This window comes from Bos indicus x Bos taurus, chromosome 24 (assembly GCF_003369695.1).
Source record: "Bos indicus x Bos taurus breed Angus x Brahman F1 hybrid chromosome 24, Bos_hybrid_MaternalHap_v2.0, whole genome shotgun sequence".
NCBI lineage: Eukaryota > Metazoa > Chordata > Mammalia > Artiodactyla > Bovidae > Bos > Bos indicus x Bos taurus.
Window position 1 is genome coordinate 57,092,828 of NC_040099.1, and position 16,080 is coordinate 57,108,907.

At 46.2% G+C, this 16,080-nt stretch overlaps 1 protein-coding gene across 2 annotated transcripts in view; it reads right to left on the reverse strand.

Moving 5' to 3' along the window:
- Positions 1-16,080, reverse strand: part of ATP8B1 (ATPase phospholipid transporting 8B1) — a 151,347-nt gene that overhangs the window by 75,547 nt on the left and 59,720 nt on the right. The window lies entirely within an intron of this gene.

Consider the following 16,080-nt stretch of genomic DNA (forward strand, 5'->3'; position numbering starts at 1 on the left):
GTAAGGATGCACACAGCCCGATGGTGGAACGGAAGTCTATCCATGTGATGAGAAATCACCAGATGACGGGGAAAGTGATGAGCAAGAAAGTGAGAGGTGAGCAGATAATAAAAGTCATTAGGAGCCTAGAGCTTATCCTCAGAGCAGTGCGGAGCCTTAGGAGGGCTTTCAGTATTAAAGCTCAGAGGACTAAGGGTAGAAAAGCACTTCCCAAGGAGGCTTACTTCCAGCAGAGACACTGCCCGAGGGGTTGCCTCTGATTTTTGGTTCATCCCACCCCTAAGGGAACTCGAGTTCCTCAGAAAGCCGGCTGCTGCCTGAGTTACAGGCCGTTTCTGATAGGAACTGTCCAAGCCCAGGGCGAGATCCCACATGGACATGTGAGGGTATTTACACGCTATTAACTCAAACCGAATTAAAAGCCAGTTCCTCAGTCAGTTGCACGAGCCACATTTCAATGCCCAGTAGCTATGTGTGTCTAGTGACTAGATAAAGGACATTTTCATCACCACAGGAAGCTCGATGAGACACACTAGTCTGGGAGATTAGGCAGGACGGGATCCAGAGCTTGCCAGAAACTTGGATTTATTGTAGGAAACCAGTACACAACTGGTTTGAGCCTTCATTCATGAAAACACACACACATACAGCTCTAAATTGATTTTTTTTTTAAATCACAGAGTAAAAACTTAGACAATCGGCAGTTCTTAGTAATATATATTCAAGCTATAAATACCCATATCACTTCCATAAGAAGAGACAAGGAAACTTTTTTCCTGAGTCACTAAGAAGAATCCTAGAATCACACGTATTCCCCAAATCCGTTTTGAAATCCTCAGAGTCATTGGCCAAGGGAACTGAAGGGCTGATAACATGCCCTAGATTAAAATTCTAAAAGGCTGTTTTTACTGCTTATGTGTCAAAAAAATCAAGCTTTCACAGCTTTTTCTCTATTGTGTATTTTACCTAATTCAATTCACCCGATTCTTAATATTACATTGCTAATCCTTACTCTAAGTTCTAAAAATAAAAGGCAAGAGGCATTGCCTGCCAAGTTGGTAAAAAATCCCAAGCCAAGGACAGAATTGGAAATTGATGCATGGAGAGAATGAGTTAGGTTGTAAAATGAAACACACGCCCAGCAGAAAGTTTTAACCCTTGCATTAATCATAACAGCCATCATTGTTTGCCACTTAAAAAGCCCAAGAAGCCAGAAGTCGGTGATAATTTCTGCAAACAAAAATGCAAAGATGTTGTTATTTTCTCCGCTGGGAAACTGACCAGGATGTAACTGACCAGCCTGAGTAGAGAGGCAATGACCAGGAGCCCACCCTGCAAACCTGCTGGAGAATCTGGTGGGTGAATTCTCAGTGAAGAACTGGGTCCTCCCAGGTCACCGAGCGTTCTGGTCCTGATGCCAAGGGAGGGGGGCTTTGGAAAGCATACCAGGCAGCCCATATGTGGCCTCTTTGCTCCCCATTCTCTAGACCCAGGCATGTCACAAACAAACAGGAGCTGGTATCAATTAATTCATTGCTCAAAAGCACCAACTAGCCCAGGAGACGGCAGCCAAACCCACATCCCCAGCCCTGCTTTCTCCAGCCTATGTGCAATTCCAGGCTTCCCTGGTGGCTGAGCAGTAAAGAATCTGCCTGCCAGTGTAGCAGACGTGGCTTCAAAAGATCCCCTGGAGAAGGAAATGGCAACCCACTCCAGTATTCTTATCTGGGAAATCCCATGGACAGAGGAGCCTGGCGGGCTACAGTCCATAGGGTTGCAAAAGAGTCGGACATGACTGAGCAACTCAACAACATCCAACTCCGTCCTCCTCAGCGCTCCGTCTCTGTCGGGATCTGTCCTGCGGGGATACGGAGACTGAGATCTAATCAGTTTCCTCCTTCACACTCTGTGGCTAGAATCCTCCCTCACGTTAAGACCAGTTATCTAGGGCAGAGGTGCCCAACCTTGTGGGCACCGGGGTCCAGTTTCATGGAAGATGGTCTTTCCATGGACCGGACGAGCAGAGGGGGGTGGTTTCGGGATAATTCGAGCACGTCACATTCACTGTGCACTCTGCCCCTCTCGTTATTGCATCAGCTCCACCTCAGACCATCAGTCGTGAGATCCAGGAGGCTGGGGACCCCAGCTCTAAAGCCTTTCCAGAGCTGCCCAGGAGACTTCCTACAACAAGCCACCATGAGTGGAAGGCCACTTATTTACCAATTCCTGGCTTAGTTAAAACCAGAAACAACCAGCAAGAAATGGCGTAAGGCTCCTTGGAGGTGCGGGGTAAAGCAAGAGGCAGTCATTACATGGACTGTCTCAAGTGGGAAAAGGCAGACAGGATCTTGGAAGAGACAGTCAAGATGGGAGTCAAAGAAGGAAACTGACTCACAGCCTGATGCCTACAGCATTCCAGATGCGCAGCAAGTGGCAAGTTCTCTCCCAGAATAGATTATTTGTAATTCTGATTTAGTAATGTATTAATGATAACACTGCTGCTGCTGCTAAGTCGCTTTTTATTGAACTAACTCTTGGGGCCAGGTACTGGTCCAAACAGTCACATGTATAAATGCATACAGAGCTCACAAAGGCCCAGTGAGGTTGGTCCTGTCATTCCCATTTTACAGATGGAGACACTGAGGTCAAGAATTCAGCCAGGATCTCACAGCCCTTATGTGGTAGAACCTAGATGCGCATGGAGTCAGTCTGGTTCCAGAATGCTGGAAATCAGCATTGCTGTCTTTGTTCTCAGGCAGAAGCACCTTAGCCCAGCGATCCTCCCCAGTACACTACACACCCATACTGCCTACAGGAATTACATTCTAAGATTGTCGTCTGGAAATAAGACAGGATGGCATTCCGCAATGACTCAGTGGTAAAGACGATGCCTGCAATGCAGGAGACACCAGAGATGCAGGTTCAATCCCTAAGGACAGAAAGATCCCCTGGAGAAGGAAATGTCAACCCACTCCAGTATCTTTGCCTGGAGAATCCCATGGACAGAGGAGCCTGCTGGGCTCCTCTATGGTCACAAGAGTTGGACACGACTCAGCAACTCAACCACCACCAGCAGGGGAAGCCAGGTGTGAGGGGCAGTCTGCCTCCCGTAGCACACTTCAAGTGCATGGCAATATACCTACTGGGGGAACCACTGACTGAAACCACCTGCCCTGGCCAGGCAGCATAGTAACCACTCGCACGAGTTATCTTAAAATAGGAGGTCCCGGTAAGGAACGCAGAACTAACAAGCTACCACCAACCAGAAAAACTGGGGAAAGGTCAAAAAGAGACTTCAGTCCACATGTCCTGCCATGCCAACCTCCCAGAATCCTCGCCGGAATCCATCTTGGCTGAGTGATGCACACACCATCAGGACGGCCCCTGAGTCACAGTGATTGGCCAGAGACAACCCGGAAACTAACCCCATCACCACAAAACCCAGGCCGGTGAGCCGCGTGGCAGAGCAGCTTGCCTAGGTTCCCCTGTACTGCTGCTCTCCGCCCGCGCACCCCTTCCCAATACAGCCTCTTGCTTTGTCAGCGTGTGTGTCTCCTCGGACAATTCATTTCTGAGTTCAGCAAGAGCCCACTCTCAGGCCCTGGAAGGGGTTCCCCTCCCTGCAACATACCTACAGGTGACAACATCTGGACATGTTAGAGAAAAGGGACAGGCAGATGTGGGTTATTCAGTGTCTCCCCTCCACTAAGATTATGAATTTTCATTTTTATCAACAGGAAATGTGGATTCAGTGCTGATACAACTGATGGGAGTATTAAGATGGTAAATCTTTTTTCACAACTACCTCATGGAATCAAAATAGAACTATTTCTACTGGAGTCAATTCCCTCCTTTAAAGGATAAGTCAGTCATCCTTCACACACTCAGAAGGTGGTTTCGCCGAGCATGACACAGTTCACCCTCGGCAGTGGACTTTGATCATCTCATATTGTGAGTTCATTCCTTCTGTGGCATATTCTGACTCTTCATCTCATATTGTGAGATCATTCCTTCTGTGGCATATTCTGACTCTCCAATTTGCCTCTTTACAGTTCCCAAGAGATCTGAGATAACCAGTTTTCCATTACTTAAACTTCCAAGAATCAAGCTGAGGAGTCCTTTTTAGGCATGCGCAATTTAAAAGTCCATTGTACAGTTTCCTTTTTAATAAGTGGTGAGCTGTCAGGGCCTCATGAGTCACTCGGGCCACACGCAGAGCTGTGTGCCCTGGAGTACTGGCCTCAAGACTAAATCTTACTGCAATCTTCGATGATGGAAACCAATGAGCTGATCAGAACATACCCAGTTTCAGAAGATCTGAGTGTCATCAAATAAGATAAATTAGTTTTCTGGTAATGTTAAGAGGCACACTGAGTATTTCGCTTGGAACAACCAGAAAAACCACATTCGAAAGGGAACACAGCCTGAGGCCCAGAAATTCATGATAAATAGCTGGGAGGGGAGACCTCTGGCTTTGAGATAAATAAGCCAGATCCTAGAGCCCCAAGATCAGAAAGAACCTTCCTGGGCTCTCTGATGTCACACTTAAAATTTTGTTCTTTATGTCAGTGCTTTACGAAAACCATAAAGATTAATCATAAGCAACATGCCTCCTGAAATACAAAATTGCACCATTTCCTCTGTGTGTGTGTGTGAGTGTGTGCTCAGTGGTGCTGACTCTTTGCAACCCCATGGACTTTAGCCTGCCAAGTTCCTATGTCCATGGGATGATCGTTTCCTCTATTAGCCCCCAAATTAATGCAATAAACAAGTTATTAGTTATATATAAAGTATATAAAGATAGAGCTATATTATGACGTAAAGTACATATAGCGTGTAAAGCATATCTAAGTACGAAGAGTATACAGAGATATAAAATACAGGCCTTGCCCTCACAAGCTTACAGCCCATGCAGTAAGAGGGGCAAAAACACACTTTACCAGAAGGTAATCCACTGTGACAGATGCGAGGAGGGGAATCCATGGGAGAGAGCGGTCAATTAGTTCCACCTGGAGAGCAGGGGCTTCTGGGGAGGACAGAGAGGAGAGAAGAGGACTGAGTTGGGCCTTGAAGGTCAAGTTGGTCTGTGATTGGGCTAGGAGAAGCCAGACGTTTCAGGAGAGGAAACCGCGGGCAAGAAGGTTCTGCAGCCCAGAGGACTCAGGATTAGTTTAGTTACAGAAGTGAGGGCAGGTGTACGAAGAAGACAGTTGGAAGGGGCTGGAGAGGGCGACCCAGGTAAGGCTGTGAAGGCCTTGCTGATCAGAGCGGTTTGGATATTTGCTGAGTGGATGCAAGGTCACCTGGGGAATGAGGCACCCAGTCACCTGTATGAAACAGGCAGCCCTTGCCTCTCCCATCCTAAGTCTTTATTGCCCTCATGCCAATTTATTGTTTTCTTTGCATTTATCACTGACAGCTGACATTCCACTTTGTCTCTCTACACGAGAAAGGAAGCTCCGTGTGGCCAGGGACTGTATCTCCTGTTCTCCCCGTGGCATCCAGAACTTCTAGCTAGGGGCTCCTACATAGCATTTGGTGAGACGGAATGAAAGAAGGGAAGGGAAAAAGAAAGAAAGAGAGGGAAAAAGAAAGAAGAGAAGGAAGAAAGGGAGAAAAAAGAGGTGGAGGTGGATGGAGAGAAGGAGGGAGGGAGGGATTCTCACTCCATATCTATCATCAGGGTCCAGGTGAGAGGCCTGGAACAAACCTTAACTGGTCCTTCTACCTAGAAAAACAGCTTCTGTCAGGGAGCAGTGAGATAATTAAGCATTCATTGAAAATGAGTATCTAGTAACAATGTCAAGACAAAAATAGACAACACATTGGATCCCAGTCAAAGGAATCATGCATCACCAAATAGGCCACATTCTTCTATGGTGCTCTGAACAATTAATGCAAAAAATTGGCCAATCTTATGAGTCAGCATAACATACCAGGTGAGCATATCTGATGATTCAATTCCATTTAAAGTCAATGCTACACATTAGGGGAACACATCTGTGTTCAACTGAACTCCTGCTCAACTGTTCTTTTGCCTCCATTGCAACTTGACAGGCTGTCTAGAATTTTAAAGGGAAAGACTGGGATGATGCTGCTACCTCCAATTCATAATTCTTCTAAGGCATCGGTTAGTCTTCCAATACCAAGTTAATTAGGTTTCTGCCATTCTTGAAAGTTACGGTGTAATCACCTTCCCCTTGCAGAACAGAAACGGAGATGTGATCGGGTTAAGGTGTGTGGTCAATGGCTCAGGGCCAGCCAGGAAGGCGCTATCTCCTGTCCTGGCAGCCTGGAGCACCACCAACACAGTTACCAAGGCTCCTCCTCCTCCACCAGCCACCACGACCATCAGGACCATGACAACCACCACGGGGCTGACAGCAAGAAGGAGGCATAACACAGCAGGAGCAACCCCACCACTTTCTTCTTCATTAACTGTTCTCAAGACTCATTACATGTATATTATCATATGTGAAACAGATCACCAGTCCAGGTTTGATGCATGAGACAGGGTGCTCAGGGCTGGTGCACTGGGATGACCCTGAGGGATGGGATGGGAAGGGAGGTGGGAGGGGGATTCAGGATGGGGAACACATGTACACCTGTGGCTGATTCATGTCAATGTATGGCAAAAACCACCACAGTATTGTAAAGTAATTAGCCTCCAATTAAAAAAAAAAAAAGACTCACTACACATCTAACCCAGGGTCATCTTAGTTGCCTAAAGGTGACCAGAAGCAAATCACACACACATATACACAATCTAACTTTTCATAACATAAAGGGCTCTTGGGAAGAAAATGACTGGAAGATAAGGGGAGAAAAGGCTGGAACAACTGATTTTTTTCTGATACATATTTTCTGTTTTTGTTTGTATTTTTTTATTTTCTGATATGGAGAGTTATTTTCACTGCTCCTCTTCCCACAGATCAACAAGATGCCTCCCTGTGGAAGTCTCTCAAAAGCAGCTTACCTGGCTGTGTTAAATATTTACTATGCTAACCACAGGGCTTCCCCAGTAGCTCAGCAGCAAAAGAAAGAATCCACCTGCAATGCAGGAGACACAAGAGGTGTGGGTTCGATCCCTGGGTCGGGAACATGCCCTGGAGGAGGAAATGGTAACCCACTCCAGTATTCTTGCCTGGAAAATCCCTTGAACAGAGGAGCCTGGCAAGCTACCGTCCGGGGGGGTCACAAAGAGTGGTATGACCCAGCACCTAAGCACACATGCTACCCACAGGCAAGAAGACAAACCAGAGGGCTTCTCTAGGTCCCCCTATCACTCTCTCCCATCATTATGCAATACGTTATCTTCCTTTCTCTCAAAGGTCCTCAACTATTTCCTCAAGTTAACTTATCTATTAAAAGCAGAAACCATTGGCAGAAATTATGTAAGTTTTCAATCTGCTGTGTATCAACCGTACTCCCATCTCAAGAAGTTGAAAGTCAAATCTCACTGCCATTTGTGTTGGGGGAAAAAAGAAATATGGGTGTTCACATCTGTAAATGCAAAGACCAAGACCGGCTCTAGAAGGTATGCCAATCAACTCATAACACCTGTCACCTTGGAGGCGGGGAACGGGGGACTGGGGTGGAAGGGAGCAGGATAATTATTTTTACACTTCACATTCTCTCATACCTTTTGAAGGTTAATTAAATTGGAAAGCAAACAAATTCGTGGGACAAAAACTGAAGGCTGGAAACCATTCTCATTGGAGCCCTTCATCAGAAAACGACAAAGATGACGACTTGGCATCTTGGTTTACCTGCAGTTTGGCAACTGAAGAGCTTACTAGATAAATGGTGAACTAACTCCCTGCAGGCAGGGGACGCTTAAATTGCACCTGAAATCTTTGTCCTTGTACTAATTATCAATTGCTACATTCAGTTCGGTTGCCACAACAGTCCCCTAAATGAAGCGGTGAAAAGCACAAGTGTTAACTCAGTGTCTGTAGCCCAGCAACTCCGTAACGGCTCACGGCCTCTCACAGGCTACTGTCCAGGTGTCAGCCAGGATGCGGTCCTCTGGGCCCACCCGGGAGGGCTCTGAGCTCACTCAAATGGCTGTTTGTAGGATTTGGTTCCTCACGGCTACTGAACGGAGGCTACCCGAAGTTCTCTGCCGTGTGTCTCTCCCGAGGGCCGCTCACAACCCGAGGGCCACTCACAACCCGGCAGCTGGCTTTGCTCAGGGCAAATCCAAGGGGGCTCTTTTTGCACCCTGACCTTGGACATGACATCCCACCCCTTTTACCACATTCTATGCATTAGAAGCACATCACCAGGTCCAGCCCACACACGAGGAGAGAGGATGCCCAGAAATGTAAGCCACAAATTACACTTAATGAGAATCCTGAGATGTGTTAGCCAGGTCCCAAATTTAGTCAAAACTTGGTCAAGACAGCTCTCATGGAATAAGTGTGAGGTCTCGAATTGAAATGAGACCAGACCAGGGAGACACAACTTCACTCAGACCAGCTTTGGGAGATGAGAGACACAGACGCACTAGAGGATGGAGCTGGGGGTTATCCCAGAAGAGGCAAAAATAAAACTTACAATTAATTTTTCACATCAAAGTTGATATCAACTATGGTCCAGTGTTCAATTTATGTTCACAGCACCAGACATGATGTTTATATCTTACTCTTTTGGGGATGATTAACTACCAATTCTTAACTTACCTTGTGCAATGAAAGAGAAAGAAAATTCTTAGAAATAATGCCAAACATTATCTTTCTGGGAAGCCCATTGTAAATCACTGTGGAATTTAAAGGCTAGAGTTCAAATGCTGAAAAAAATCAAGTGATCCTGAAATCCACATTTCTGATCGCCATGTTTGATTACAATGAATCTCAAAATCACAAGTTTATCAGTCTATGTAAAACAGGTTAAAACAGAAAGCAAACAAGATTGTTTTCTTTTACTCACTTGAGTAAATCCTTGAAAGGGTTACTAAATATTCAACTTGTCAGTTTCTTTCAAAAGTCCTTTTAAAATGAAAATGTCTAAATTTGCCTTAACTCGAAACAAAGCTGAGGGTTTTACAAGATTCACTCTGGAAATGGCTCCCTCTGGCCCAGCTCCCAGGTCATCATGCGCAGCTGCCACGAACATCCTATTGTATGTTGACATATATTAACAGCTTCGGGAATATAACAATTAGGAGAGTCAGATCTTATCGTCCTGCAGAAATACGGTAGGCTGGCTTCCAATTCAGGGCAGCGCTGGGTGAAGCAAGAAAACTTCTCAGAAGCTGTGTATGGGTGGGAGCAGGCGTCACCGTTATATTGGCCATTTACCTCTACATTGGTGTGAGAAATTATTTCATTTAAGCTTTCAGAAATGCTTGCCCAGGCTTCACATTTTGTAACCCTCCACATCTGTTCACTGGTTTTAGCCAAAGGGGTTGCTTGACAGAAGTGATATTGCACACAAAATGTGAACAACTTATTTTTCCGGTGAACACTTTTATCCTAAGAGAAAGACGTGGTTTCACGTTTCCTTTTCCAGCACACCCGCCCCTCCTCCTTCGCCCTAACCGATTAGGAGATGATGATCTCTCAGTGGCCAAGACTCCAGTTTCTGCAGGCGCGTTCCTGATTACATCATGATTCGGACAAACAACTTCCTTGTCTCAGGATTACGAGCACGATTTATGTGGCCTGGCCAACGCTGGCTGTGCAAACAGGCTGCTCTGGGGCCAACCAGGTGGCTAAAATTCAGAAGACAGACTTACAGACTAGTCACATAACCACTGCTGGCAGATGTGAGCAATCTCCCAAACAGCAAGAGGCAGGCCTTGATTTCAATCGATTTTGAAATCACGTGGGGAACTTCAGAAAAAGAAATGGACAAGGACCCAGGACAGTCAACTTTCTCAGCCTCCAGAGAAAGTGGATTGTGTTGACGAACAAGAATTAGGACTGCGTTCCTGGCCTAGACTGAAATGTTAAAAGAATTTCCGTTCTTGCCAATAGATGAGGTACCTTGATCATATTCTTTACTCTTCATCCTTCAGACTTTCATATGCATCTGGAGAGCTTTGTTGAGTTTTTACACCACTATCAAGCAGTTAAGATCTTAAAATAGAAACACCTGTTTTAGAGTCACAAGGATTGTTATAGAAAATGTCCAAACTCTTCATTTTACAAGAAGAATCTGGAGCTCAGAAAGGTTAGGGGAAGGGACAGTGCCGGACCCATATTGAGTCTCCCTCAACTCCAGTGTCTCCATCAGTAAAGTGGTGATTAATGGATGAACTAAATTTCCAATAGTTACTGTATGTCTACTAGGCTATGGACAACATGGGATGAATAAGATATGATGACCATCTCCCCAAGAGGAGAGAAACCATCACAGAGATTATCATAGTTCAATATGCAAAGTGCAGGAGAAGGTGGCATGCCCCAGAGGGTGGACTGCAGTCTTGGAAGAAGTCATACCTGACGCAGCCTGGTACCTGACGCAGCCTGGTACCTGACCCAGCCCGGTATGTACCTGGGAGGGGCTCCAGACCAGAACACTGAACCTGAACCTGAAAACAATAAAGCATTGTGCTCCCTCAAAGAAAGGGTGAAGAAGGCAAAGGGGCTCTGCCCTCCCTTTAGAATTATTGGGAATCTAGTGTCCAGCACGTGAAGGGGCTTGGTAATCAGCAAATCACTACACAGATGTGAGCTCTGAGGTTAAGGGATTTAATCAAGGCCATTCATAGCTGATGCTTTACAGAATCCAGTCTGACGTCCTTGAGTTACGCCCCTCATTTATTTCAATCACTTCCCTCTGTCTTTATATCTAGACATTTCTGTAAGCCTGAGTAAATTTTGATAAGCTAAAAAGACATCCTGTAAACAGCAGACTCTTACAGCATCTACCTTCTGAACAGTTCTTTGCCTTGACTTCGCATTAGAATGACCCCAGGGGAACCTACGTTGGGTGATCAGAATCTCCAGCATCAATATATTCGATGCTCCTCAAGTGATTCTAGTTTGTAGCCAAGTTTGACGGTCTCATGCATTGCAAAACCAAGAATGGACTGTACCCTCCCTCCCACAGACAGTCCACAGTCACCTCTGGTTTATGCGTCTTAACGAAGGTTATAGAGAACATGAAATCCATTTCAGTCTGGACTACAACGTGGTAAGGAAAGCAGTTTACCCCCTGAAGGATAACTGGCTTAGATTAATACTAGTCTGTCTTTTCTGAAGATACATGGGTTGATAGGGGAGGAGGGGGGAATTGCCCAGAAGCATGACAAGTGGCAGAGAACAGACTGTCTGGGCTAAAAATGCCCTACAGAGCAGTCATAAAATATATAATGGTCAGATTAGAGTGGGGAGTGGGGAAAAAATGCTCCTGGAGGAATGCAATCATGGAGAAAACAATATCAAAGTGAATTCCTATCTAACAGAATTACTACTGTATTTATTGGGGTCCTTTGAAAAGGATGACAGTCATAAAACAGGACGGAGGCATCTGTCTCAAAACAATTTTATGTTTCCATTTCTTTTATTGTATAGGCAGGCCCATGTAAAATAAGAACTTTAAAAATATCAGATACACCTGGTAGATGCTGCTGAAAATGAATCTTAAAATACTTCTTGACACAATTCACAGGAAAGGCTAAAAGAAAATTAAGTATTGGAGAAAATACAAAAGTCATCTTTTCTACTGTTTATCAAAGGGCTCTGATGCCAGAGCTGTTGTTCTCTCATCAATATGTCTGATCAAGGGCTCATGAGAATTATGGAACTTTGCCACCAATCAAACCCAGAAGCCACTTATGAACAGGAACCCCCTGGAGATTCACATGCACATCTATGTTTGAGAAGCCATTGGTATACATTGTAGAAGCAGTCACTTTCTGGAAGGTCCTTCTCAGCCATGGGTGGGCGCAATCAGGCAGCAGATTGTCTTTAAAATCCATTTAATTCCCAGCATCACCCCCACCCCAATCAGAATTTCACTATTAATATTTCCCAAGTCATTCTTCTGAGGAACACCAATCATTCTTCAAGAGGCCCTCCAAAGTAACCTCTTCTTGGGAACCTTCCTGAACCCTTCTAAACTGAGTTACTGTTTGATAACTCCCTTCTCTGTGCCCCCACAGCCTTGAGTTTCAGGCCCCCTCCCCTCACCCCTGCAGACTGGTCTCCATTCATTCCCCACTCAGGCAACACCTGCTCCCACTAACTTTCCACCGAGAGTCATCAAACCACAAGCTTCGGCCATTCTGCCCGCCGCTGAGCTGTAGCGAGCGGGACAGAAGATTCCAGGCTCACAGGGCAGCACACCAATCACTGCACACGCAAACAAGGGGTCTCCCTCTCAAGAGAAAGAGCAGAGGGCATCCCTCAGGAGAGCCTATTTCCTTCAGGTGGTCAGAGGACACTCTGAAGAAACGACACTCAGCCAAAAAGCAAGAGATAAGTGAAACGGAGCAGGACGCCATGGCCGTTGCCCACCCCCCACGTTTTCAGCTCGCCTTCTGTCTGTGGAAGAATGCTAGCCCAAGAACAAGCTTCATCAGAGACGTGAAAAAATGCATAAACAAAGGAAAACGGTCAAAGCAGGCCAAATAATGATAATGTACCCATTAAACACAGTCAGGGACCTTTAGTTCCTCCTCAAGGGCTACAGATAATATTCCAAGCCATATCCTGTGAGCTGTCTTGTAGATACTGAAATGCCAAGTGGAGAAGTTAACTATGATGACTAGACTGTAGCCGTACATAAACTGCCATCATTCCGAGAATTGGCCTCCAAAAAATGGAAACAAACCGATGCTGGAACTTCAGGTTAACTGTACCTAGAGCAATCAAGATGATGCTGGTCAGACCATCGATGACCAATCTCAAGACGACGGTCAGAACTGACTGTGCCGTTTCTGCATGTAGACCCCTCTCTCTGTCTATAAAAGCTCTTGCCCACTGATTTTCAGGCGGAGGGGAGATGGGGTAGAGTAGGCCTTTGGATGGACAACCACCCTCCCTTGCTGGCTGTGTGTGTGTTAGTTGCTCAGTCATGTCCAATTCTTTGCGACCCCATGGACTGTAGCCCACCAGGCTCCTCTGTCCATGGAATTCTCCAGGCAAGAATACTAGAGTGGGTTGCCATTTCCCTCTCCAAGGGATCTTCCTGATCCAAGGATCGAATCTGGGTCTCTTGTACAGCAGGCAGATTCTTTACCCTCTGAGCCACCAGGGAAGATCCCCCACCACCCTAGTTGCCAGCATTCAAAATAAAGCAAACTTTCCTTTCCACCAACCTGGCCTCGTTAATGGCTCTGAGTGGCAGGCAGCCAGACCTCGCTTTCAGTAACATAAGGAGGAGTCATTCGCAGGGAGAGCTTTCCCAGTGAGAAAGCAACAAATGCGCAGGTGTGGAGACAGGAAGGGCTTCGTCGTGCTCCAGGAACTGAAAGAGGACAAGAACGGACCTGGTGGGGGGACGGGCCTGGTGAGCCCTTTAAGAAGGGAAATGTTCTTGAAACTGCAATGCTGAGCTGCAGACAGGTTTTGCAGCTGGGTGTGGACATGCTTCAGGATGAATGGCTGCTCTGGGTCGGAAGGGGCAGAGTGGAGACGAGACACCAGTCAGGAGACCCCTGAGGCGGTCCAGGAAAAGGAGGGTGGAGGCTGGAACTAAGGGGACGGCAGTGCAGAGAAGCAGGCAGATTCAAGACCTTCTGGGAGGAGAAGCAGCAGATCTGCAGATGGACTGGAAGTGGGGGTCAAGATGGTGGAGTGCGGGAGAGAAAGCGTCACAGGTCGAGTCCACAGGTAGAGAAGCGTCGTCTAAACTGATTGGGGTTCAGGGCTGGATGTGTTGGGGTTGGGGGCGGGGGACGGGGCGCTCTGAAGATGCTCAAGTGGAGAGAACAGGCTGGCAGAGAGAAAAGGTGGCTGTAATGGAAGGTCAGCCGAAATCGGCACATTGAACTAATAGTATGTAGTTAGTTATTGGAGAAGGGAACGGCAACCCATTCCAGGATTTTTGCCTGGTGAATTCCATGGACAGAGGAGCCTGGTGGGCTACACAGGGTCACCAAGATTCAGACACGACTGAGTGACTAACACTAACTAACAAAGCCACAGAAACAGAGGCGATTACCCCACGGAGAGGAAAACAAGGCTGGGACTGAGTCCAGAGGAACCCCAGGGTTTTATGCCATTCCTGTCCATCGTTCAGAGCAGGATTTCTCAGCCTTAGTATTACTGATGTTTTGGGTGGGAGAGACCTTCGTGGTGGGGGCTGTCAGAGGTTTAGCAACACTCCCAGCCTCAATTACTAAACGTCAGTGGCAACCCCTAAGTTGTGACAACCAAAAATGTCCCCCTGTGACCCAAATCACCTGTGGTTGATTAGGTTGGGGAAATTTCTGAAGAATGTTTTAAGAAACCTGGTGCTCATTTCTGTTTCAACAAGTTCACAGCCAACTCAGGATAAGGGCTCTACAAACGACATCAACTTTCTCACATTCTGACTTTGTGGACAAGCACATAAAATTGAATACAACTGGGCCAAGTATTAAACTTGACTTTGCTCCACCTACTAGGAAACAAATGTAGTTACACTATACTAAGTAAAGATACTTTCAAGATCCTGGAAACTCATTATCATCTTTTGACAATAACATAAACCCAAACCAGAATAGTGAGTGAATATAGGCATTAGTTGTCTTCCCTTGGATGCAAACATCTTTTAGCTCAGAGCTGCAGAAAGATCTAGGTGTTCCCAAGTACCATTAGTAAAAAGATCTCTAACCCAAACCAAGATGTCACAAGAGTCCATTTTTCCCAAACAGGAGTTAACTAAAATTAACCCCTAGTATTATGTGGCATTTGCAAAGGATGGCAATGAGAAACAAAAGCTGGTACCAAAATCTTAAAATATCTATTTTTGTTTGTGACTGCTGTGCTAAGTAATAAGGCCTAAGAACTTGGCTCGTCTCATCTGGCATCTTTCTAAAAGAAGGAAAGCCGTGCAGTTGGTTCTCTCAGTCCACAGGGGGTTCTTTCCACCCCAGCTGTTGTCGTGGTTCAGTCCCAGGTCATGTCAGACTCTTTGTGACCCCACAGACTGCAGCGCGCCAGGCTTCCCTGTCCTCCAGTACTTCCTGGATCACTGCAAAAACAACCAACTTAATACACTGAAGAAGTAACTGTGGAAGGCATCAGAACCATCTGGAAGTTTTGTTCAGCCACAGAACGCTGGGTCCCAGTTCCTGAGTTTCTGACTCAGTAAACCTGGAGGGGGCCCTCACTTGTGCTGATGCTGCTGCCTCCGGGACCATACTCTGAAAAGCAGTATCCAGACAGCTACTACACATAAAACCGCGTTGGCGTGTGAAATAAACAGCTGGCCTCTCTCTGAGATGGCGTGATCCAAGCTCCGACCGGAATATACAGAGAGGGACCGGAGCAAAGGAGAGGCCGCTCACTTTGACCGGGGAGCGTGAAGAAGCAGGAAGTCATCCAGGAGGAGGGGACACCTGGTCAGCAGGGGGAGGCGGGGTGGGAAAAAACGTCACAGGTGAAGGACACAGTATGGCAAAGACCCCGAGACACAGGGAGGGCGCTCCGTCCCTACAGAATTGTAGGTAAAAGGGGAGTGCCGTTTGTTATCAGGCGGTTAGGAGAAGCAACTACACAATTAACATTAGGAATGAAAACGTTCCCTTTCTATGCGAAGTGTTTTAATGATCAAATATTTCACTATCATCCTTTTTCCTTTTGCAACGAATGCTTTCCTCCTTAAATAACAGGCCATGCTTTTAAAAAGTGGATCACAACACCAGGATTATTAAATACGAATAACCCTGCCATTTTAACATCACTAAGGACATGGGCAAATACAGCATGCCCCGAGTTAGTGTAAAGATGGCGCCTGCAACGGACCTGAAACAAAGACAGAAACATCTCAGGAACACCTTTTAAGCAGCGGTTGGGCAGAGGCAGAGGGAAGGATCTAGTAAATTTAATATAGGAATGTTAGAGCTGGGAATTCTGCGGGATACTTTTACTCATATTATTTATTTATCTATTTACTTTTGGCTGTGCTGGGTCTCTGTTGCTG